The sequence below is a fragment of the Scyliorhinus torazame genome, chromosome 27 (assembly GCF_047496885.1).
Source record: "Scyliorhinus torazame isolate Kashiwa2021f chromosome 27, sScyTor2.1, whole genome shotgun sequence".
Classification (NCBI taxonomy): Eukaryota; Metazoa; Chordata; class Chondrichthyes; order Carcharhiniformes; family Scyliorhinidae; genus Scyliorhinus; species Scyliorhinus torazame.
Window position 1 is genome coordinate 25,927,666 of NC_092733.1, and position 26,080 is coordinate 25,953,745.

At 50.1% G+C, this 26,080-nt stretch overlaps 1 long non-coding RNA gene across 1 annotated transcript in view; it reads right to left on the minus strand.

Annotated features, from left to right (window-relative positions):
* Nucleotides 1–564: 564 nt before the first annotated feature.
* The window catches only part of LOC140403399 (uncharacterized), a 127,873-nt gene continuing 102,357 nt past the window's right edge, over nucleotides 565–26,080 (minus strand). The window contains exon 2 of the long non-coding RNA XR_011938299.1: nucleotides 565–2,146. This is a non-coding gene — a long non-coding RNA (uncharacterized lncRNA). The remainder of the gene's footprint in view (nucleotides 2,147–26,080) is intronic.

The window sequence follows — 26,080 nt, forward strand, 5'->3', positions numbered from 1 at the left end:
AGTTAAGAGTCAACCGCATCGCTGTGGGTCTGGAGTCACATGTATAAGACCATAAGACATAGGAGCGGAAGTAAGGCCATTCGGCCCATCGAGTCCACTCCACCATTCAATCATGGCTGATTTCAACTCCATTTACCCGCTCTCTCGCCATAGCCCTTAATTCCTCGAGAAATCAACAATTTATCAACTTCTGTCTTAAAGACACTCAACGTCCCGGCCTCCACCGCCCTCTGTGGCAATGAATTCCACAGACCCACCTCTCTCTGGCTGAAGAAATTTCTCCTCATCTCTGTTCTAAAGTGACTCCCTTTTATTCTAAGGCTGTGCCCCCGGGTCCTAGTCTCCCCTGCTAATGGAAACAACTTCCCAACGTCCACCCTATCTAAGCCATTCATTATCTTGTAAGTTTCTATTAGATCTCCCCTCAACCTCCTGTTGCTCTTTCTAGCTTTATTCTATTTGCTCTGTTTCGGTCACCTTTGCTCATGAGTCACCAGGTATCTTTATGATACCGCCATGTGGTTCAAGTTTAGGTTATGATTAATAATACAGCACACCGCTTAGTAAGGATTAAAACAACAGTCATTTATTATATACAACAAGCAATATTAATACCCTAATACTACTTTCTATATAACAAACCTATCACTACTGGCCAATACTTAACTTAGGAAGAGCCCACCAGGTCAGGGAAACGAATGGCTTGTCCAATCAAATCTGGCCCGCGGGATTCAAAAGGCTGCTACAGGTCGGTGGCTAGGTGTCTCTACCGGAGAGCGATCGTTGGATTCACACTTACTGCTACCGGTGGCTGGTCTTCCGAAGGTCTCGAGCAGGCGAAGATGAGAGAGATCTGAACTTGGACCTTCACTTTTATAGGGTCCAGGGGCTTCCCGCCTCCCGGGGCGGCCTTTGACCCTGAGTCCCAAGTGATTGGATTCTGTCCCCAATCTCTGGGGTCGATGTGTCCAATGGTGAGGCGATTCCTCGATCGGGGGGTGGTCGCTCACCTGTCTTTGTTTCGGCCACTGCAGGCGCCGACAGGTCTGGCCCGGTATTCAATTGCTAATATGTTGCCGATTTGGGGATAGCCGATTTAACTGTGGATGTCTGAGTAGATTAGGTGTAAACAGTCCTGAATGAAACTGCGGATACCTGGGTTGATGGGCTGTTGATAGCCCTGAGTATCGATCTGGGCTACGTTCCCAGAGCTGAATATGCAAACCTGTCTGCAGCTGCCTGCTTGTGTCTTCTTCGCTGCTTTTCCCAGCAGTCTTTTGGGTTAGCCATTTTAAACTGGGTTTTGGCCAGATTAATCGGAACGCAGCCATTTTACATGGCTACATTCCCGCCTTGTGATCCTAACGCGAAGCGTGAAGGATCACATAAATTTTGTCCTCTTCGTTTCCCGACTTGGGGGGGGGCCTCCTACATGGCCACTACTCTGACCCTAGCTATGCACAAAAATTTACCTCAACAATTCTTGAGGGCGCTATGTCAGGCAGGGGCATGTATCTATATAAAAAAATAAACTGGGAACCTCTAATTTTACCTAAACACTCTATACTCCTAAACATTGCATTATCCTATCTTCCTAAAACATACAACAACAATCACAATATTTAATATACTCTTTCCTGGCTTGGCAGTCAAGCTCAGGATCATACATTTTTTTTAATGAAACGTTCCGTATATTTCTTTATTTACAGGAATAATGCACGTGAATAATCTTTATTCTTGATAGGTCGCGGGGGTCTGGGGTCTGGTCATAGCCGAATATCGGGGATCGGATCCGATAGACCGGGGTTCGAGGGCGGTACGCTCTCCTTTTCCACTTGCGGAGGCGCATGGTCTGTACTGTACTGCACAGCAGAGTATGGCCAATGCTAACAGTGCCTCAATGATGTACGACAGGGAGTACCAAGTTATGAGCTTGGCACACCAGGATAATGCAGCGTGGTTGGTGACTGGGCCCTCGGGACTACGGGGCAGTGAAGCGTTAACGGCAGGGGGGTTTGGAGTAATGGGGCAACAAAAAGTCCATAACAAGCATGTTGAGCACGAAGAAAGGAGTCCTCATGGCTGTCTTCTTTCTTTCCTTTTCCTGTTTTCGCTGGTTTTCTCCGGTCTTGGAGCTTCTGGAGTTCTGTAAGACAAGCGTAGTGTGTGTAAATACTTCGGTTTAATATCTGGTGTGTTAGTGTGTCTGTCCTTCTTGGGGCCAATTAAACCCTTATAATTGGTCACAGTATGTGACTCTCCCCCCATTTTATTTTTTTTCAAAACAATTGTTAGGACACAGCACACTTCCCAATGGTGGACCAGTGCTAACTTTACCATCCAAATGTTCTAGGATGTAAATAGCATGTGGCAGCAACCCAAAGGTTGCCTAAATAAAATAAAACGGTTTTTGAAAGTAAAGTTTGAATGAGGTGCGTGTGGGCCGCGACGGGTACGATTTGGGTGGAGTCCCCAGGTAGGACGGCTACCAATACCGTATCTTTCCTACCCGAGCGTTTTTGACCAACGGGGGGGTCCCCAGGCAGGGCGGATCTCACGCCGTTTCTCCACTGCCTGAGCGACCAAAGAACGGACAAAAATGTAGCCATCATGGTGGGGTTACTGTTCTGATTCTACCATCCAATCAGAAGAGTAGCTACGATCGGGCGTCTGGTCTGGTGGGTGTCTGAGGCAAGTCCTCAGAGGTATCGGCCGAATGGGCGTGTGGCGGTGGTGGGTGTCAGCGGGAAAAGTTAAAAAGTTCAGGTGAATGGGTGTGGGGCGGTGAGAGAATTCTCCTGTAGGGCGAACAACATTTAACAAACAGACAGACAACATAAAACGTTGGATGTGGGCGGGTTTTGGTCTGCCGAGTCAAGCAAGACGTGGTGGGCGTGGTTTGACTGTGGTCCATAAACCTTGAGCTGGTTTATGTGAAACCATGCAGTCTTACCATTTTGGTATTTAATTTTATATACCGACGGGCTTATTTTGTCCGTAATTGAATAGGGACCCGAGTATTTTGGAGACAGAAACGTGCTGGGGTTGTACACGGACAACATTACTTGCTGTCCTATGTTGTCCTCCGTGGCATGTACTGCCTTAGCAAAACAGGCCTTGCTCTGTTTCCTTTTAGTTCCCAATTTAACAGCGGCTGCTAGCTGAACCGTTTTTATATTTGTAAGTAGTTGTTCCACGGCCTTCTCGTGGGTGAGGGTCGTGACTTCGGGGCTGGTTAGGTCTAAACCCAGCAAGTATTCTGTCCCTTTCATGGGGCGTCCGGTCATGAGGGTGTGTGGAGTGTAACCTGTGGAGGTGGAAACAGTGTTACGCAAAAACATCAGCGCAAAGGGGAGGACCGAATCCCAAGTGGTGTTGTTTTGCTGGACCATTTTTCTAAGGGTGGTTTTTAGGGTCCGATTCATGCGCTCCACTATACCACTCGACTGAGGGTGGTACGCAATGTGAAATTTTTGGGTTATGCCAAATATCGTGAGGACGTTCTGCATGACCAGTCCCGTAAAGTGAGAACCTTGGTCCGATTCAATACTGCGGGGGAGTCCCCACCTTGTGAAGATGTGGTGGGTTAGGATTTTGCCGGTGGTTTTCGCGGTGTTGGTGCGGGCGGGAAATGCTTCCACCCACTTTGTAAAAGTGTCAATGACCACCAGAACATATTTATAGCCATTCCTGCAAGGGGGCAATGGACCTATAAAATCAATCTGGAGGTTAGTCCAGGGGCTGTTAACGGGTCGGGTGTGGCTGAGATGTGCCTTTTTGGCATATCTATCTGGGTTGTTTTGCGCGCAGATGAGGCAATTTTTGATGTAATGGGATACATCCTCTTTAAGATTTGGCCACCAACAAAGCTGCTTGAGGTGGGCTGCGGTGGGTTCTATTCCCTGGTGTCCATGGCCGTCATGGAATAAGCAGATCATCTGATTCCTATCTTGTGCAGGAACCACGTAAAGGCTGTCTTTTAGCACCACACCATCATGTGTGGTTATGGTATTCCGGAACCTCTCGTATGAGGCTGGAAACTTCCCTTTCACGGTCTCAGTGAGAGCGCTATCCTGCTTCTGGGCCGCTACTAAATCCTCGATCCTAGCCGGCGCGACCTGAACTGCACTCACTGGCGCACTCACTGGGGCGCTCCCGGGGGGCTTCCAAAAGTACCCATGCCTGGATCCTGCCTTAGCCAGCGCGTCGGCTTTTACATTTCCAGGGGGGGAGGAACGATGGTGGCTGCGGACTTTTATAATGCCAAAGGTCCTGTTCTTGGCCTTTTCCAGAATATGGCGGAGTAATGGGGCTGAGGGGAGGGGTTTTCCACCCGCGGAAACAAATCCTCTTGTGTCCCAGAGGGGCAGAAATTCGGTGAGGCTGTTGCAGACATACAGACTGTCTGAATATATGTCTGCTGGGCTGGGGAAGGAATCTGGATGGTCTACAATGTAGGCGATGGCCGCAAGCTCTGCTGCCTGCGCGCCTAAGTGCCCGGGTAATTTTAATGTGATTTCTTCGAGGGCGCGTCCCTGCGTGTCCTCCACATAAATCCCACAACCTGTTATGCGTTGCCCATCCAGGACTGTGGAAGATCCATCCACATAAATCCTGATGGGGTCACACGTGTCCGGGTGAGGGGGGTTCTGAGATGGAGTGGCTAATTTTCTGGGGGGGGTTCTGGCTATAAAGGGGCCGGTATTATGGTGGGGCGAGATGATTTCACACTCGTGGGGGGTTCCGGGGTACTGTAAATTGTCCGCTAAGTATGTGTGAGTCTTTGTCCGTTTTACTGTGATGTCCCGTCCTTGGAAGAGAAGGGTCCACCTAGCAGCGCGGATTTGGCTGACGGTACCGTCTTTAAGTCGTCCGTCCAGTAAAAGTTGTGTGGGGGTGTGTTTGGTCAAGGTGGTGATGGGGTTCAGTCCGGTAATGTAGGAAAAGTACTGGACTGCCCAGAAAACTGCGAGCAGGTGCCTCTCACAGGCTGAAAGTCCCTGCTCCAAAGCATCTAAAATTCGGGAGGCCTAAGCTACGGGTCTTAATTGGTCGTGCCGTTCCTGCAGGAGCACGGCTGAAAGGGTGCGGTCTGTGGTCGCTACCTCTATGGCAAAAGGGGAAAGCGGGTTGGGAACTTGTAGTGCGGGGGCGGCTATGAGTGCCTGTTTTAATGATTCCACAGCCTCCGTATGCCGCGGAAGCCACTCCCAGGGGGCTCCTTTCTTTAGGAGGTCTGAGAGGGGCGCTGCCTTGCTGGCAAAACCGTCAATGTGGTTTCGGCAGTAGCCAACCAGTCCTAAAAACGACCGGAGGGCTGAAACGTTCTAGGGAAGGGGCAATTTAGCAATCGAGTCAATTCCTTTGTGCTCGATCTCGCGTTTGCCGTGTGTGATGATAGTACCCAAATATATCACCTTTTCTTCCAATATTTGGGCCTTTTTGGGGTTTACTTTACAGCCAATGGAGTGTAGTAACTCCAGGAGTTCAGACAGAAGCTCAATGTGCTCTTCCTTTGTGTCTGTCTGCAGTAGTAGGTCGTCTACATACTGTACCAGACATTCGGGGCGAGAAAATTTTGCTAGTCCATTTGCCAGCTGTCGGTGGAAAATGGAGGGGGAGTTGTGGAAGCCTTGTGGCAAGCATGTCCACGTGTACAGCTGCGCTCTGAAAGTGAAGGCAAATTTGTACTGGCACGCCTTTGCCAACGGAATGGACCAGAACCCATTACTGACGTCCAAAACCGTGAAATATCGGGCATGGAGTCCCTGTTTGAGCATGGTCTCGGGACTTGTTGCAACGGTGGGGGCTGCTGCGGGGGTGACTTTATTGAGTTCCCGATCATCAATGGTTAAACGCCATGATCCGTCGGGTTTCCTTACTGGCCAAATCGGGGCATTATTAGTTGAGGCTACCGATCTTAGGACGCCCTGCTCTAATAAGCTTTCTATGACCTTTAGGATTTCTCCCTCTGCTTCTAGGGGAAATCCGTACTGTTTTGGGGGTCTAGGGTCCGGTCCGGTTATCTGTATGGAACCGGTCATCCGTCCACAGTCGTGTTTGTGGGTTGCAAATGATGCCCTGTTCTTTTGCAGGACTGCCCTAACCTGTCGGTCCGTGCTGAGTGTGGTGGGGTTGAACCAAAACTCGCCTACGGCGCTGATTTTGTTCATGGAGTCCCCTATATTGAGTGTTGCGGGGGCTCTAGCGGATTCCACCATCTTCCAGACACACTGGTTGACTGGATCGAAAGAGAGGTGGAGAGAGTTCATGAAGTCGATCCCCAAAATGTGCTCTGCTGTTGGGGGCAGGTCGACTAACACTACGGGGTGTTTTGTACTAAGGGTGCCGATTTGGATGGGTACAGGGGTTGTGATATGCCCCTGTTGTGAGTGGCCTGTGAAGCCGCTGAGGGTGATAGTGGATGTGGTGGGCCACGTGTCCTTACCAAGGGTGGAGGAATTTAAGGTGGTGCGGGACCCTCCTGTGTCCCAGAGAAACTCGATTGGCTGTCCCCTAACCTTAGCTGCGACTACGGGTCGTCCTGACCTATCCCAAAGGGTATCGCAGACCCAGCTGGGGGAGCATATACACCGTCATGCCGTTCCGGTCGTGTCTGTCTGATCGGGCTGGGCTCTAACGCTATGTATGGGCTCTGCCTTTTTCTTATTGGGAGTGCCTGTTTGTTGGGCTCTCTGTGGTTTCTTAGGGCCATTTCATTCCTTAGCAAAATGTCCCAAGTGTCCGCAATTGTAGCACTCTTGCGGTTTGGGATTGTGGAGAGTGGTTCTTACTGCCTGCACATCTGCGGCGGCTTGGTTTTCCTCGGGGGTTCTAGTTGCTGATTTACCGTGAACCGCTTGTTCCCAAACGCGGGACAATCTCTTGACCACCCACTTCTCATTATGAGCCTCCTCCGAGGGGTCATAATTGTTACAGGCATTCTGTCCTGCTTCCGTGGCATGGGAGATAAGGGTGCGGGTCCACTTGGCCATATTGTCTGGGGACAAATGGACACGATCTACGTTGCCGAAAACGGCTTCAAAGTGAATCCACAAGCGTCCTGCGAACGCTGTGGGGTGTTCAGACTTTTTCTGTCTGCATTTATTCAGACCGTCTACGGGGTCGCCCCGGTTGTACCCGATCGCATCCAGGATCGCGGTATGCATTTCTGCAAGGGTGCCTCCCCCTACATTCTGTGGGTCGGGAAGGGCTGCTGCGACCAATGGGTCTAAGCTGAGGACCGTGAGCTTTACCTGCTCTTTCTCATCCAGGCCGTACATGGTCGCCTGGTGTTTGACGGTGGCAAAGAAATGGTGTGGGTCTGAAGCGGGGAGGAATGATGTTATTTTGGCACACGCGTCCCGTAATTGGGTCACTGTGAGGGGGGTGGAATATAAGACGTCCGTCGCGTCTGCTGTGGCGGTGCGGTGGGTTGTTACAGGGTTCATGGGAGCCTGTATTATCTGTTGTGTGGGGGGTGGGGGTGCTTTCCTCCTTTGGGGTTTTCCCTGCGCACATGCTCCCTGAACATAACTCTGCGCTGTCTCCTGCAATTCTTCCCAATCAAGGCCGTCTTCCTGTTCTAAACTTTCCCCAAAGGTTTCCTGAAATCCCTTTTGGACAGTGCTTTCAAGTCTGCAATCTGCTTTTGGCACTTCGCATGGTCCAAAGTACTCTGCCTTTGTTCCGTTGTTGTGGCGTGGAGCGCTCTCAAGGCTGCCTTGAGATCACTGCATTGTTTCTGGAGCTTCTCTAACTGGTTTTCTGTTTCTTTCTTTACCAGGACTGCACGCTGCAGGTCCTGATAAGCCTTCTCATATTGTGACTGGAAACTACTCAAGTGCGCCAGACAAGATTGGTGACCCCGTTTGGCATCAGCCACCTCTTCGTCTTTTGCTGCTAATTTCCCTTTCAATTCCTGGTTCTCTTTCTCAATTTCACATATATCGGTTTTACTTATCCGATGTATGCCTTCCATTTCCTTGCGGAGCGTCCTGACGACCTCCTCTGTGCCTCGCAATTGTGCCAGACAGGACACAATTGCCATCGGCTTGTGCGTTTTGCTAAACTCTTTCTGTGGATCTCACTCAGGTTCTCCCACCAAGAATGCCCTATACTTCCAGGACCTGAGTCGTCATTATTGCAGAAATCCTTCCACACGGGCCATCCTTTGCCCTGCAGAATTTTGCGGATTTCCACCTCCCAAACGGGACACTGTCCCGCTCCTACGCTGCTGACTGGTGCGACAGCAAAATCTTCGGGGTTCATGAGGCGCTGCATCGCTTGCATTCCCTGCATGGCTCTCTCTTATCTGCTCGGTACGTTCGAATTTGGAACAGGGGGCCAAGGTGGTGTGGTAGATACAGGTACGGCTTGCGCTAATTTCCGAAATACCAACTGCCGATAGTTTTGACACAACAAAAAGTCTATCAGTTTTGCCTCATAGCCCTGTTAGTTACGCATGCATATACACCCTTCCGAATTGTGAATTATTAACCAGAACCGCTTGAACACTTGTGGTTTTTTTTGTTTGTTTCCGATTGGATTCTAATTCAAAATTTTGGGGTTCTCCCGGAGTGGTCTTCCACTTCTAAGTCGGGTCCCGTCAGGATGTCGGCAATTATGTTGCTCTTTCTAGCTTTATTCTATTTGCTCTGTTTCGGTCACCGTTGCTCATGAGTCACCAGGTATCTTTATGATACTGCCACGTGGTTCAAGTTTAGGTTATGATTAATAACACAGCACACCGCTTAATAAGGATTAAAACAACGGTCATTTATGATATACAACAAGCAATATTAATACCTCAATACTACTATTTATATAACAAACCTATCACTACTGGCCAATACTTAACTTAGGAAGAGCCCACCAGGTCAGGGAAATGAATGGCTTGTCCAATCATGTCTGGCCCGTGGGATTCAAAAGGCTGCTACAGGTCGGTGGCTAGGTGCCTCTACCGGAGAGCGATCGTTGGATTCACACTTACTGCTACCGGTGGCTGGTCTTCCGAAGGTCTCGAGCAGGCGAAGATGAGAGAGAGAGAGATCTGAACTTGGACCTTCACTTTTATAGGGCCCAGGGGCTTCCCGCCTCCCGGGGAGGCCCTTGACCCTGAGTCCCAAATGATTGGATTCTGTCCCCAATCTCTGGGGTCGATGTGTCCAATGGTGAGGCGATTCCTCGATCGGGGGGTGGTCGCTCACCTGTCTTTGTTTCGGCCACTGCAGGCGCCGACAGGTCTGGCCCGGTAATCAATTGCTAATATGTTGCAGTTGTTCCCGGGGATAGCCGATTTAACTGTGGATGTCTGAGTTGATTAGGTGTAAACAGTCCTGAATGAAACTGCGGATACCTGGGTTGAAGGGCTGTTGATAGCCCTGAGTATCGATCTGGGCTACGTTCCCAGAGGTGAATATGCAAACCTGTCTGCAGCTGCCTGCTTGTGTCTTCTTGGCTGCTTTTCCCAGCAGTCTTTCGGGTTAGCCATTTTAAACTGGGTTTTGACCAGATTGATCAGAACGCAGCCATTTTACATGGCTACACTCCTAAACTCCAATGAATATAATCCCAGGATCCTCAGACGTTCATCGTATGTTAGGCCTACCATTCCTGGGATCATCCGTGTGAATCTCCGCTGGACCCGCTCCAGTGCCAATATGTCCTTCCTGAGGTGTGGGGCCCAAAATTGCTCACAGTATTCTAAATGGGGCCTAACTCATGCTTTATAAAGCTTCAAAAGTACATCCCTGCTTTTATATTCCAAGCCTCTTGAGATAAATGACAACATTGCATTTGCTTTCTTAATTACGGACTCAACCTGCAAGTTTACCTTTAGAGAATCCTGGACTAGGACTCCCAAGTCCCTTTGCACTTCAGCATTATGAATTTTGTCACAGTTTAGAAAATAGTCCATGCCTCTATTCTTTTTTCCAAAGTGCAAGACCTCGCACTTGCCCACGTTGAATTTCATCAGCCATTTCTTGGACCACTCTCCTAAACTGTCTAAATCTTTCTGCAGCCTCCCCACCTCCTCCATACTACCTGCCCCTCCACCTATCTTTGTATCATCGGCAAACTTAGCCAGAATGCCCTCAGTCCCGTCATCTAGATCGTTAATATATAAAGAGAACAGCTGTGGCCCCAACACTCAACCCTGCGGGATACCACTCGTCACTGGTTGCCATTCCGAAAAAGAACTTTTTATCCCAACTCTCTACCTTCTGCCTGACAGCCAATCGTCAATCCATGTTAGTACCTTGCCTCGAACACCATGGGCCCTTATTTTACTCAGCAGTCTCCCGTGAGGCACCTTATCAAAGGCCTTTTGGAAGTCAAGATAGATAACATCCATTGGCTCTCCTTGGTCTAACCTATTTGTTATCTCTTCAAAGAACTCTAACAGGTTTGTCAGGCACGACCTCCCCTTACTAAATCCATGCTGACTTGTCCTAATCCGACCCTGCACTTCCAAGAATTTAGAAATCTCATCCTTAACGATGGATTCTAGAATCTTGCCAACAACCGAGGTTAGGCTAATTGGCCTATAATTTTCCATCTTTTTCCTTGTTCCCTTCTTGAACAGGGGGGTTACAACAGCGATTTTCCAATCCTCTGGGACTTTCCCTGACTCCAGTGACTTTTGAAAGATCATAACTAACGCCTCCACTATTTCTTCAGCTATCTCCTTTAGAACTCTAGGATGTAGCCCATCTGGGCCCGGAGATTTATCAATTTTTAGACCTCTTAGTTTCTCTAGCACTTTCTCCTTTGTGATGGCTACCATATTCAACTCTGCCCCCTGACTCTCCTGAATTGTTGGGATATTACTCATGTCTTCTACTGTGAAGACTGACGCAAAGTACTTATTTAGTTCCTCAGCTATTTCCTTGTCTCCCATCACTAGATTACCAGCACCATTTTGGAGCGGCCCAATGTCTACTTTTGCCTCCTGTAAGGTTTTCGGGCAATTCGGCCCTTTTTGGACTGCCCAAGAATAAAACCCAGAGACTGTAAACTGGACACTTTTCAGCCAAAGGAACGTAACCAAATTTCCCAGCAGGCTTGGTCCGCTGAGCTGAGTAGGGGCATAGGTATTTACAAACCCCCCCCCCCCCCCCCCCCCCCCCCCCCGGAGCTACAAGGAAGAAGAAGCCAGACAACGAAATAGGATTAAAAACAGAGACAAAGGGGAATGGTAATGCTGTAAGGGGCCTGCCTGCAAGCAGGACAATGGGATGGTCATAGCCCCATGCAGATGTAAATGACTTGGCCTCCACCAGAGCAGAATCCAATCAACACCCCATCAACATAGCAGCGATCTCCGGAGCAGATGGAAGACTTTGAAAATCTTCACAAGGGAGCTCAACCTCGTTATCGCAAAAAGCAGACTGGAGGCGGACCTAGGGGAGGTACTCCCATCTTGACAGGTCTGACCGGCTCAAAGGGGGCAGGACCAGCGGGAACTTTAAACCTTATGGATTCAATGCAAAAGGGGCTGGCCGAACACAGGAAAAAGCCAGGTAAAACGGATATAAAAGGGGCTGTGTTGTGATTGAGGGTCTCTTGGCTTGACCTCTCCACCTTTGACTTGACCTCCTGCAGCCTGTGACTGTAAGTACCCTGCAGCAGCTTGCAAAACTCCCTTGACCTTGATAGTGGTTGAGGCTTTGGGGAAGGGGGCTTGATTTGTGTTTTGTGCCCTTGCTAAAATTGTGTAACAATAAGATTTTACGTTGTGTCCATTATAGTACTTTCTGAATAGACTTAGTTTGTGTTAGAGTTTAAGATTTTATTATAATTTCTTCTGTTTGATGATTTTGACCTGGGTTTTGCAATAAACGTTGATTTGCTGATAATTGGAGTCGTTTAAATTCTTCAATCTCTCACCAGCGATCTCTGACCAAGTCATTGTTAAGATATTCCTCACCTTAATTCCGGGGTCGAGAATCTAGGGTCATCTTGAACAATTCGAACCCGTTCACTCAGGACAGGCTGCTGGTTAGGTAATAAACAGCAGTGTCCTATTCTCTCTCTTGGGAAAGCTACTCCAGCGAAGTAGGAACCGGGTGGGTGTTGCACCACCGGCAAGAGAGAGAATCACCTGGGCATTGGTGGGGGTCTGGATATCTGTGTGATATAAGCCTCAGGCGTCCGGTTAGGGATAAACAGCAGGCTTGATTCAGTGCTCTCTCCCGCGGAGGTGTCCCAGTGCGGCATCCCCTGGCCTCTGAGGTTTCAGTGCCAGCTGGAGAGAGACACACACAGATACTCAAACCCCAGATATCGGCCCAGTAGTGGAGTAGCAGAGATGGAACCCTCTACACTCCCGTTTGTTTTTAATGTATTTAAATAAACTTTTACTATCATTCCTAATGTTACTGGCCAGCCTACCTTCATAATTGATCCTCTCTTTCCTTATTTCTCTCTTTGTTATCCTCTGTTTGTTTTTGTAGCCTTCCCAATCTTCTGACTTCCCACCACTCTTTGCCACATTATAGGCTTTCTCTTTTGCTTTGATGCATTCTCTAACTTCCTTTGACAGCCTTGGCTGCCTAATCCCCCCTCTGATAACCTTTCTTTTCTTTGGGATGAACCTCTGTACTGTGTCCTCAATTACTCCCAGAAACTCCTGCCATTGCTGTTCTACTGTCTTTCCCACTAGGCTCTGCTCCCAGTCGATTTTCGTCAGTTCCTCCCTCATGCCCCTGTAGTTACCTTTATTTAACTGTAACACCTTTACATCTGATTCTACCTTCTTTCTTTCAAATTGGAGATTGAATTCTACCATATTATGATCACTGCCTCCGAAGTGCTCCCTTACTTTAAGATCTTTAATCAAGTCTGGCTCATTACATAACACTAAGTCCAGAATGGCCTGTCCCCTCGTGGGCTCCATCACAAGCTGTTCCAAAAGCCCTCCTGTAAACATTCAATGAATTCCCTTTCCTTGGGTCCACTGGCAGCATTATTTACCCAGTCCACCTGCATATTGAAGTCCCCCATGATCACTGTGACCTTGCCTTTCTGACATGCACTTTCTATTTCGTGGTGCATTTTGTGCCCCTGGTCCTGACCACTGTTAGGAGGCCTGTACAGAACTCATCCCTGGATGTTTAAATGCCAGCCCTGAACCCCCTGAAACCACGTCTCTGTGATGCCTACCACATCATACCTGCCAGTCACAATCTGGGCCACAAGCTCATCTACCTTGTTCCGTACATTGTGCACATTTAAATATAGCACCTTTAATTCTCTATTGACTGTCCCTTTTTGTTTTCTTAGTGTGGTGGACCTTGGTTTACTGAGCCTTTCCATACACTGTGTCATATTTTGTGGGATGGGGACTATCGTAACCTCTCCTGAGTTCTGTCTTTTCGTGCTTTTTTGTATTCCTAAGCAGCTACGCTTCCTACTGATTACTTCACCTCTTGGTTCCCTGACTTTCCCTTCCCCCCCAATCTCTAGTTTGAAGTCCTATTGACCACCCTATTTACTCTTTTCGCCAGAACACTGGTCCCAGCTTGGTTCAGGTGGAGACCATCCCAACGGTATAGGTCCCCCCTGTCCCAAAACTAATGCCAGTGTCCCATGAAAAGGAACCCCTCTTTCCCACACCACTCTTTCAGCCACGTGTTAACTTCCCTTATTGTTGCTTCCCTATGCCAATTTGCACGTGGCTCGGGCAGTAATCCGGAGATTATGACCCTTGAGGACCTGTTTTTTAATTTGAATCCTAGCTCTTTATAATTTCTAAACAGGTCCTCTTTTGTAGACTTGCCTATGTTGTTGGTACCGACATGGACCATAACAACTGGATCCTCCCCCTCCCTCTCCAGTATCCTTTCAAGCCGGTCAGAGATGTCCCGCACCCAGCACCGGACAGGCAACATACCATGCGGGACTCTTTATCCTGCTCACAAAGGATACTATCTATCCCCCTGATAATAGAATCCCCTACAACTACAACTTGCCTATTTACTCCCTCCCCTTGAATGGCCTGCTGAACCATGGTGCCTTGGTCAGCTGACTCATCCTTCCTGCAGCCCTGTTCGCCATCCACACAGGGAGCAAGTGCCTCATACCTGTTGGACAGGGTCAAGGGCTGAGGCTCCTGAGTTCCTGACTGCTGGTTCCCTTTACCTGCCTGACTTGCAGTCACACCCTGCTGTCCCTGGCCACTGGCAGGATTTACACTACTTACTCTGACAGGTGTGACTGCCTCCTTAAACACAGTGTCCAGGTAAGTCTCCCCCTCCCAGATGTGCCTCAGTGTTTGAAGCTCAGTCTCCAGCTCATCAACTGTGAGCCGGAGCTCTTCGAGCAGCCAACACTTACTGCAGATGTGGTCGCTGCAGCTCGCAATGGGATCTGCCAGTTCCCACATCAAGCAGCTCAAGCACATCACCTGACCAGCCATCTCTAATTAATTAATTAGTTTAATTTAAGTTTACGAGTTTAGTTGTGTAGGCCCGAGTAGGCCAGACCGGGTAAGGACGGCAGATTTCCTTCCCTAAAGGACATTTGTGAACCAGGTGGGTTTTTACAACAATCGTCAATGGTTTCATGGACGACCTTCGGTTTTTAATTCCAGATCTTTTATTGAATTCAAATTCCACCAACTTGCCCAGGTGGGATTCGAACCCCGAGGCCCCCAGAGCATTGCCCTGGGACTCTGGATTCATCGTCAAGTGTCAATGCCACGATGCCAACACCACGAGTTTATTCCTGTGGGCATGAAAGTGGCAAGAGTGAACCTTTGGTGCCGAAAAGAAAAATCTGGGCGGCTCCCACACCTCACTCTAGAACCGGGATTGCCTCCCCCTCTCAACTTGCCTCACGGGGCCCAGAAGGAAAAACAGTTCAGACCAGTCTTCTTCTTTTCCCCCTTTTTACTGGTTTTTTTTTTTCTTTTCCAGGGGGGTGGTGGTGTTGGGCTGTGGGTTGGGGGTGGGGGAGGCGATGGTGCTCCCAGGCTTGAACCAGAGGTATTGATCTGGCTCGCTGCTCCAGAGGTAAGGTTGTGACCGACCTGAAAATAGTGAAGATCTCAAATTGATGGGGAGGATTCAAAATGGCACGGTGCTTCAGAATTCCCAGTAACGTTCAGGCTTGTTCTGATAAGCGGAAATTAAGTCACGTTCGCCAGGCAATGGCAAACTACGACAAGAAAAAATCTAACCGTCGCCCCTTGATATTCAAAGGCATTACCCTCACTGAGTACCCTACTACCAACAACCTGGCTGGATGGATAAATGTACCAGTGATATAAATACTGTGGCTACACACCTCCTCATTCCCCAAAGCCAGTCCTCCATCAACAAGGCACAAGATGGAATACAAGATGGTGGGTTCAGCCCCAACAACACTCAAGAAGCTCGACACCAACCAGGACAAAGAAGCCCCGCTTGACCGGCATCCCATCCACCTCCTTCCACATTCTCTCTCTCCACCACTGACAGAGTCGTCTGTACCATTTAAAAGAGGCACGGCAGGAACTCACCTTATCCAGCACCTTCTTAACCCATGACCACGACCATCTAGAAGGGCAAGGGCAGCAGGGACACGGGGAACACCACCACCTGGAGATTCCCTTCCGAGCCACTCACTACCTTGAGTTGGAAATATATCGGCCGTTCCTTCACTGTCGCTGGGGCAAAATCCTGCACTCCATCCCTAACAGCACGGCGGGTGTACCTACACCACATGGACTACAGCGGTTCAAGGAGACGGCTCACCCATCACCTTCTCAAGGGGCAATTAGCGATGGGCAATGAATACTGCCCACATCTCCCTGAATAAAAATACACAGAACATAAAACGTATAGTGCAGAAGGAGGCCATTCGGCCCATCGAGTCTGCACCAACCCACTTAAGCCCTCACTTCCACCCTATCCCCGCAACCCAATTATCCCTCCTCGCCTTTTTGGTCACTGAGGGCAATTTATCATGGCCAATCCAACTAACCTGCACGTCTTTGGACTGTGGGAGGAAACCGGAGCACCCGGAGGAAACCCACGCAGACACGGGGGAGAACGTGCAGACTCCGCACAGACAGTGACCCAGCGGGGAATCGAACCTGGGACCCTGGCGCTATGAAGCCACAGTGCTAATCACTTGTGCAACCCGTGCTGCCCCGCACTAAAAGAATGAAGATGAGGATTGAGAATTCAACCAACGCCTTACTGCGTTGGCCCCTTTCAAATTAAAGTAGAACCGTTACTTCCTTCAAATGGGAGAGAGGGTTTTGGTGCGGAAGAATCCCGGAAGAATCACTCTGCACTCAGATCTGCTCGAAATGTCAAACAGTTTATTGATTACGTTGGCAGGAAGCTAGGTGCTGGACACAACATGCATTTCTTCCCCGAACAAAGGCAAAACATCGATATTTATCCATTTTCAAACAGTTACTCAGCCCAGAAGGAGGCCATTTGGCCCATCGAGTCTGCACCGGCCCTTGGAAAGAGCACCCTATTTAAGCCCACACCTCTATCCTACCCCACTAAACCAGTAACCCCACCTAACCTCTTTTGGAGGGGACACTAAGGGGCAATTTAGCGTGGCGAATCCACCTAACCTGCACGCCTTTGGACTGTGGGAGGAAATGGGAGCACCCGGAGGAAACCCACGCAGACACGGGGAGAACGTGCCGACTCCGCACAGACAGTGACCCAAGCCGGGAATCGAACCTGAGACCCTGGCGCTGTGAAGCAACAATGCTATCCACTGTGCTACCCTGCTGTCCCATTGCTGGACACGAGCCAATCTTACAAAGTGTAGATTACGTATAGATCCAATGAAATTAGTTATGAGACACGGTGGTGCTGGATGATCCACTTATGGATGGGCAGAGGTTTCTCGATGATGTTCTCCTGATGCTCAGCAACTATACCCTCAGTTTTCACAAGAGCTCACAAGCTTGAGACTTCCTCATCTTGACTTCCTGAGCTGGTTCCAGTGTTCAGACAACTGCCTGTCGTAATCTTATCTAGCTGCTGAATGGGTCATCGTGACGGTTTGATCTAATCTACCTGTTGAATGAGTCATTGCGTGCGTCCGTGTGAACTGACCTGCGACGTCAATGTGGCCAAATAAACCCCGTGACGCCTTTGCAACTTGTTATCCTCCATTTTGGCTAGGGTTTATACATTCTTAGTGTAATGGCAAACAGTGTGTATTAATTATAAATATAACATACGATGCAGGTGACTCTATCCTGGGAACTCACACCAACAGGGAATGTGCCAAAGTCCCAGGCAGCATATTTAGCCTTCTGTGCTCTCTTGCTGTTTTCCGTAACTGTGCATTCCCATATTTATTGAAAAGGAAATTTCACGGGAATCCTCTGTGCAACACTTGGAATTCCATTTGTAAAAAGAATGTAGTTAATGGCCAGGCCCTTAATCCAAAAAATGAAACGGCCTGAAGTCAATCAGGTCCCCCCTCGGCCTTCTCTGCTCTAAGGAAAACAACCCCAGCCTATCCAACCTCTCTTCATAGCTCAGAACTTCCATCCCAGACAGCATCCTGGTGAATCTCCTCTGCACCCCCTCCAGTGCAATCATATCTTTCCGACAGTGAGGCGACCAGAACGGCACACAATACTCCAACGGTGGCCTTTCCAAAGTTTTGGATAGTTCCAACATAACTTCCCTGCTCTTATAATTTATGCCTGGACTGATAAACACAAGTGTCTCATGCCTTTTCAACTAATAATAACTCACTATTGACCTGCTCTGTCACCTTCAGTGACTTGTGGGCAAGCACCCTACAATCCTTCTGTTCCCTGAGCTTCCTAGTGTCCTGACATTCATCGAGTACTCCCTCCTCCTTCCAAAGTGCATCACCTCGGACTTTTCAGGATTAACTTCCATCTGTCGCTGAACTGCCCATCCGATATCTTCCTGCAACCTAAGACCTTCTTTTTCACTATTAACCACTGTGCCAATCTTCATGTCATCCGCAAACTTACTTACCAGCCCCACCACATTCTCATCTATTTTTTTTATATACCTTACGGAAGATAAGGGACCGAGCCTATCCAGCCTCTCTTCGCAGCTCAGTTGTGTCCAGTGTAGCTGTGGTACGCCCTGGGCACTGGCCTCCAGTCACACAATCAGCCCTCTACCACCACTCTCTGTCTCCTACTACTGAGCCAGTTTTGGATCCAACTTGCCAAGTTACCCTGGATGTGCTTTCACCCTCTTTATCAGTCTCCCATGTGGGACCTTGTCAAAGTCTTTGTTGAAATCCACATAAACTGCATCAACTGCACTACCCTCATCTACACACCCGATTACCTCCTCCTAAAATTCAATCAAATTCGTCAGGCATGACCTCCCTCTGACAGAGCCATGCTAACTGTGCCTGATCGAACCTCGCCTCTCCACGTGGAGACAATATCTCCTTCAGTATTTCCTCCAGTAGTTTCCCGCCCAATGCTGTTAGACTCACTGGTCTGGATTTCGCCGGTGCCTCTCTACCATCCTTCTCGCCAGCGAGGTCTCGCTTTCCTGATTTTCCCCACCCCTCGCCGGCCATGTAAAGATGTTCTCGTCCTCGGGAACCTCATTTAAATACATTTTAATGAATCAGCATATTATTAAAGGGCCAACTCCTCACATGCCCCCCCGCCCCCCCCCTCGCCGATGTGACAACAGCTTCTTGTAGACGGGAAACAGCCAAGGTTTCATGCCAGGGGTGCCAGGGTAAGTATGGTCGCATTGTGCGGTAGCGCGGTAGCATTGTGGATAGCACAATTGCTTCACAGCTCCAGGGTCCCAAGTTCGGAGTTTGCACGTTCTCCCCCGTGTCTGCGTGGGTTTCCTGTGGGTGCTCCGGTTTCCTCCCACAGTCCAAAGATGTGCAGGTTAGTTGGATTGGCCGTGATAAATTGCCCTTAGTGTCCAAAATTGCCCTTAGTGTTGGGTGGGGTTACTGGGTTATGGGGATAGGGTGGAGGTGTGGACCTTGGGTAGGGTGCTCTTTCCAAGAGCCGGTGCAGTCTCGATGGGTCGAATGGCCTCCTTCTGCACTGTAAATTCTATGTTAATCTATGTCCTCAGTGGGAGAAGAGCGAACCCGGGTAATTCCCCTGGCACAGGTTGGCAGTGTTGTGTTGGAAGTACCATCCTGTGCCAACCTGTGTCGGAGGCAGTGCCAGGGGCAGGCCCCACGGGTAACCCAGTTGGGTTTGGGATCCCTGTCATGTGCGGCGGGGTGGGAGGGGAGTTGCCCTGAGGCTTTTGAAAGCGGGGGGTGGGGGGGGGAACTTGACAGCGACAGGAGGAGCAAGTAGTAAGGGGGGGTACCTGGCTTTGGCCGTACCTGGCAGTGAGAGGGGAGCGCCAGCGATATTGCCGTGATGGCTGTTGCGGGGGGTTGGGGAGGGGGGTTGGACTGGGGGAGGGTGGGAGTATCCTCCAATAATTGTGACACAGGGCTGGAATCGAACCAGGGTCCCTGGTGCAGTGAGGCAGCAGTGCTAACCGCTGTGCCACCGTGGCATAGTGCAGCAACTGATTTGCATACGGCAAGCTCCCACCGACGGCGATGTAACGGTGACCGGACAATCCCGTTTCTCCACGTTGGTGGAGGCTCACTGGTCGTAAGGCCCGTGAGACATCCCAAGCTCCTCTTCGAAACAGCCCAGGAAGACCTTTTATTCCATCTGGAGATAGCACCTCTGGCGGAGCAGCACTCCCTCAGCGCTGGACAGGACCTGTCCAACCTCATGTTAGGACATGAACCCAAAACCTCGTGGGTCAGACTCGAGGGAGCCAATCGCGGAGTCCAAGTTGGCGGACCACCTTTGACCCAGCCACCTGTCCACACTTTGGCAAAATCTACCTTTCACCCAGTCGTAGCTGTCACGAATAGGGGTCAAGAAGATGGAACAGTGAGCTGCCGGGACTGATTGATGGCTCCATCAGGTACAACTGAGGTTTGCATTATAAAGGGACTTCCTCCGATGCACAGTGCTTCTCATTGTTTACTTCCTACTCAGCGACATCACTCAGTGGCCAGTGTTCTTGGTTCCGATCGGTGTTTGTGTTTTCTCTCCCCCCCCCCCCACCCCCACCCCCACCCAGCCAAACAGGAGTCGCTTCAAGCTGAGTTACAGTAAATTCACAGCACAGAATCAGGCCATTCAGCCCTACCAGTCCATGCTGGAGTTCATACTTCTCTTGAGTTTTCTCCCACTTCCCTTAATTTCACCCGTCAGCAATGACTCCAATCCTTTATTCTCCTTAAACACACCGATATTATTCACCTCAACAACTCCATTCTCCTTAAATGCGTCGAAAGGAAAGTCATCATAGAACAAAGAACAAAGAAACGTATAGCACAGGCCCTTCGGCCTTCCAAGCCTGCGTCAACCATGCTGCCCGTCTAACCTAAAACTTTCAACACTTCCAGGGTCCGTATCCCTCTATTCACATCCAATTCATACATTTGGCAAGACTCCCCTTAACTGTCACTATCATCCCTGCTTCCACCTCCTCCTCCGGCAGCGAGTTCCAGGCACCCACTACCCTCTGTGTAAAAGACTTCCCTCGCACATTTCCTCTGAACTTTGCCCCTCGCACCTTAAACCTATGTCCTCTAGTAATTGACTCTTCCATCTTGGGGAAAAGCCTCTGACGATCCACTCTGTCCATGCCCCTCATAATTTTGTGGACTTCCATCAGGTCGCCCCCTCAACCTCCGTCGTTTCAGTGAGAACAGAGTTTATCCAAACTCTCCTCATAGCTAATGCCCTCCATACCAGGCAACATCCTGGTAAATCTCTTCTGCACCCTCTCCAAAGCCTCCACGTCCTTCTGGTAGTGTGGCGACCAGAATCGTACACGATATTCCAAGTGTGGCCTAACTAAGGTTCTATAGAGCTGCAGCATGACTTGCCAATTTTTATACTCAATGCCCCGGCCGATGAAGGCAAGCATGCCGTCTGCCTTCTTGACTACCTTCTCCATCTACATTGCCACTTGCAGTGACCTGTGAACCTGTACATCCAGATCCCTCTGCCTACCAATACTCTTAAGGGTTCTGCTATTTACTGGATATTCCCACCTGAATTAGACCTTCCAAAATACATTACCTCACATTTTTCCGGATTAAACTTCATCTGCCGTCTCTCCGCCCAAGTCTCTAACCAATCAATATCCTGCTGTATCCTCTGCCAGTCCTCATCGCTATCCGCAATTGCACCAACTTTGGTAGGTAGATTGGCCACGCTAAATTACGCCTTAATTGAAAAAATTAAAGAAAAAATTCCAATTAAGGGTCAATTTAGCGTGGCCAATCCACCTACCCTGCACATCTTTGGGTTGTGGGTGTGAGACCCACGCAGACATGGGGAGAATGTGCAAACTCCACACGGACAGTGACCTGGAGCCAGGATCAAACCCAGGTCCTTGGCACCATGACTGGTGGTGATTTAAACTGAAGGTCACCACACCTCAGGCGAGGGGCAAAGTTGAGAAGGCGGGGGCTAAACAGCTGGCTTGTAATGCAGAACAAGACCAGCAGCGCGGGTTCAATTCCCGAACCGGCCTCCCCGAACAGGCGCCGGAATGTGGCGACGAGGGGCTTTTCACAGTAACTTCATTGAAGCCGACTTGTGACAATAAGCGATTATTATTGGTATTATTCATGAATAACCTCAGCCGGTAGGGGAATTCAACTCTCACTCTGCATCACGAACCAGCTAACTGAGCTTAACCAGCCCCCACTACACCATTCTCCTTAAATACATCTACACTATTCACCTCAACTATTCCATGCTATAGCGAGTTCAATATTTGAACCACCCTTTGAGTAACGAGGTATATCTCATGCCTATCGAATTTGGTTACCTTGTATTTATTTCTCTAGTTCTGGGGCCCCGCTAAAGTGGAAAGATCTCTCTGTTTACCCTATCAAAACTCTAATTAATTTTACAGACTGCTATCATGACAGTCCCCAGTCTTCTCTTCCTGAGAGAAAAGGGTCCCAGGCTGTTCGATCTTTTATATCTTCGCCGTCCCAGCCCGCCTGCTCTTAGCCCAGAGGGGGAGGTCTCTGGACCCACAGAGGCCTGTTTGGATTTTGGAAGTGCAATCTTACCGTGCGCGCTACATGATGATCTGGGTTGCCATAGTCAGGTGACTCTGCCCCGAGGCACCCTGCCTACAGGCGCCCGTGTCAAGTCAGCTGGGTAAAGGCCTTTCATAGGCCCAGACACCGAAGAGAACTGCAGTCAGTCCACGAACATCAAACAAGTTCAGCATTGACAGACGTAGCTTCGCAGGAGGAGTGGCTTGAAGGGGGTGCGGAACGTTTCCTCACCAGGGAATTCTGGTGGAGCAATGAGGGCGGGATGAGAGTTCCCTCCTGATGCCTGGTGCGCAGATAATTTAAGGTGTGCGCAGAGGAGAAGGAACTCACTGTAAGATATGTCGGCGCTGAGTAACGGACATGTCTTTGGGTTGGCACGGGTGGCACAGTGGTTAGCACTCCTGCTATGGGGATAGGGCTGGGGTACTGTTTAAACGGGTCGTTGCAGACTCGATGGGATGAATGCACTGTAAATTCTACAATTCTATGAACATTCATTACTTCAATCAATTTGCCAACTTGAAGTAAATCGAATGGAAAGAGAAACATGCGCCGGAATTTTCCAGAACCTGCCAATGGGATCTTACTGGCCTTCCGAACTCAGTGAATATTTGGTTGGCTGGTTGATCGTTCGGCTGGCTAAAAGTTCAAAAGCCCAGCATCCAGGTTACGTGCACCTGATCTAATGTTGCCCCGTTTGTCTTGCAGTCTCCTTATCTAAGAAGGGATATGCTTGCCGTAGAGGGAGTGCAGCGAAGGTTCACCTGACCGCTTCCTGGGATGGCAGTATTGTCGTATGAGGAGAGGTTAGTACAGGCTGGGCTTGTATTCACTGGAATTGAGAAGGGGGTCTTATTGAAACGTATCAAATTCTGTCAGGGCCGGACAGACTCGAGTCAGAGATGGCGGGGGCGATTCTTCGAGCCCCGCGGCGGGCCGGAGCATCGCCGTAACCGCGCCACGACGCCCCGATGACGGCGCGGAGAATCGGCTCCATTTGCGCCGGCGTGTTTGACGCGGCCCGGATGGGCCGAGCGGCCGCGCAGATACGACAGAGTCCCGCCGGCGCCGTTCACCCCTGGTCACTGCCGGCGGGAACTCTGCGCGTAGGGTCGGGCGGGCGGCCCGTGGGGCGGGGAAAAGCGATCCTTCACTGGGGGGGAGCCTCCGATGGGGTCTGGCCCGCGATCGGGGCCCACCGATCGGCGGGCCGGTCTCTCCCCGCCCCGTGCCTCCCTTCTTGCGCGGCTGGCCCCTGAGCACCGACGCCATGTTGAGTCGGGGCCGGCGCGCTGAAGGAGTCCCCCGCGCATGCGCGGGTTGGCGCGGCGCCCATTTTGCGCCGGGAAAGGATGGAGGGAGAGAGAGAGAGAGGAAGACAGAGCCTGTGGGGGCCAGAATCGGTCGTCCCCGTGCCCATTTCGCGCCGGCGTGAAACGCGACGGTGTTCATGACGGCGCGAACACTCGGGCTCCATTTTGGAGAATCGGCCCCCTGTGTTTCATCTGGCTGGAGGTTTTAGAATGAGGGGCGAGGGTCTCAGGGTGTGGGGTAGGCCATTTAGGACTGAGATGAGGAGAAATTTCTTCACTCTGAAGGCGGTGAATCTGTGGAATTCTCTATCCAGAAGGTAGCGGAGGCCAATTCACCGAATATTATTTGGGAAGGAAATAGATAGATTCCGGGACTCTGAAGGGGTCAAGGGGCAAGGAGCATTGTGATAGAATCAGCCATGATCCTTTTGAATGGTGGAGCAGCCTCGAAGGACCGACTGGCCTGGTCGTGTTTCATCGTGGGATCTTTCTGTGCCATAATCGGCTCCTGCATTTTGTGACATTACTGCGCTGCCTCGGTCCCACACTTCAAAATTGGCAGCGAAGCGTTTTGTTTTTTCGTTTTTGCGATCCCCTGACGTTGTGAAAATTGCTGCCTACATGAGAGTTCCTTCCTGCACATTTTCCCCTCACACCGTAGCTGTGACGAGCTGCAAGATTTCGCAGCCTTGCAAGTTTTCGCACGTGGCTTCGCACCACCCAGCGAAAGCGTCACCTTTCCTGAGTCTCAAAAATAGCAGCGTATATAAAGTCCCCGAAGCAGAACGGCTCAAAGAGCGGAACGCAGGCTCAAAAGCAGACCAGCTCTGAGTGCGGGGGCCAGCCACGGGAGGTACAGGAGAGAGATCAATTATTCTCACTCCCTGTGGTTTGCACCGACACAGGCTTGGCACAGTTTTGCAGGGTTGGAGGGGGGAGGGGGGGGGGGGTTGGCGGCATTGTCAGACCTTGTGTGGAAATTCACAGCATCGACTCATATAGACAGAATCGCACAGCACGGGAAAGGGTCTTTGGCCTATCGAGCCAGCTCCGGCAATATCTGCTCCTGATCCCGCGCCAATCCCATTTACCGCCACCTGTCACATATCTGTGGATGTGATGCCGTTTCAAGTCCTTAACCGAGCGCTTTCAAAAAAATAAATTTGCAGTACCCTATTCTTCTTTTTTCCCCAATTAGGGGACAATTTAGCGTGGCCAATCCAGCTACCCTGCGCATCTTTGGATCGTGGGGGGTGAGAGCCACTCCGGCACGGGGAGAATGTGCAAACCCCACACGGACAGTGACCCGGGGCCGGGACCGACCCCGGGTCCTCGGCGCTGTGAGGCCGCGGCGTAACCACTGCGCCCCCGTGCCGCCCATTCGAGCGCATTTTGAAGGTTGCGAGGCTTACCGCCTCCACTATCTTCCCGGGCCTTGCTTTCCAGGCTCTCACCACCCTCTGGGTGAAAAGATATTTTCTCAAATTCCCTCGGAATCCCCTGCCCCTGACTCTAAAACCGTGCCCCTCAATCAAAAGGAACAGGCCACTCGGCCTAGCTGGATTATCCAGGTGTCCCGGAGCCTCTTCCTACTCCTTTTAACCCGATCAGCACATCCTTCAACCCTTTCTCCCTCACATGCGTATCCACCTTGCCTTAAATGCATTCGTACCATTTTCTGCAATCACTCCTTGTGGCAGTGCATTCCACATTGCAATCGTTATCGATTATCTCGGCCTATGTCTGTAGGCCCCTGGGGTTTGCACACTCCCCCAAGTGGAAATTCCTTCTCCTTGTCCACCAGATTGAACCATTTGATAATTTAAAAAGACCTCTGCCAGGTCGGCCCTTATCCTTACTTTGTTTTCAGGATTTAAGGTGATTGGTGAAACAAGCAGGGGAAGCATGAGGAAAATCTCTTTTCCATTTAGATTTGTAAATGGATTCAAATTTAGATTTCGAAAGGGAATGGGAAAAATGCATCGAGGAGACAAAATTGCAGGGATTTGGGGAAAAAGCAGAACTGATTCGAGGAGGCGGCGTTGCAGTGGTTTGGATTCCGGGTTAGCGACCCAGGTTAACGCTCTGGGGTCGCGGGTTCGAATCCCACCACGGCAGGTGGCGAATTTTGAGTTCAGTGAAAACCTGCAGCGGAAAGTCTGACGGTGTCGATGTCGGAAAAAACCACCTGGTTCGCTAATGTTTTAGGGAAGGAAATCGTCCGTCCTTACTCGGTGTGGCCTACGTGTGACTCCAGACCCACAGAAATGTGGTTGACTCTTAACTGGCTGTAAAATGGCCGAGCGAGACACTCTGTTCAAGGACAATTGGCGATAAATACTGGACCGATCAGCGACCCCCACATGAATGAATTTGAAAAAAAATGGATTATTCTTCCTCGAAGCTGCGATCGTTGAGTTTAATGATCTCCCTCTGTATTAAACTGGACTTTGATGTCACGTGCGATGAACCTCTTCAGGCATTTCTGACAGCTGTCTGTGCGGGTACCAGTATAAATCTCCCTTCACTGAAAATCCCCGTCGTTGCCTTTTAGAAGCTGCCTTTCTGCAGTTAGAGGGACACCGTGCGGTTTTGCTAGGTTTATTAAAAGCCCCAATTTCTTCCAGCGAGTGATCTGAGGTAGATGAGAAGGCAAAGGGGCGAGG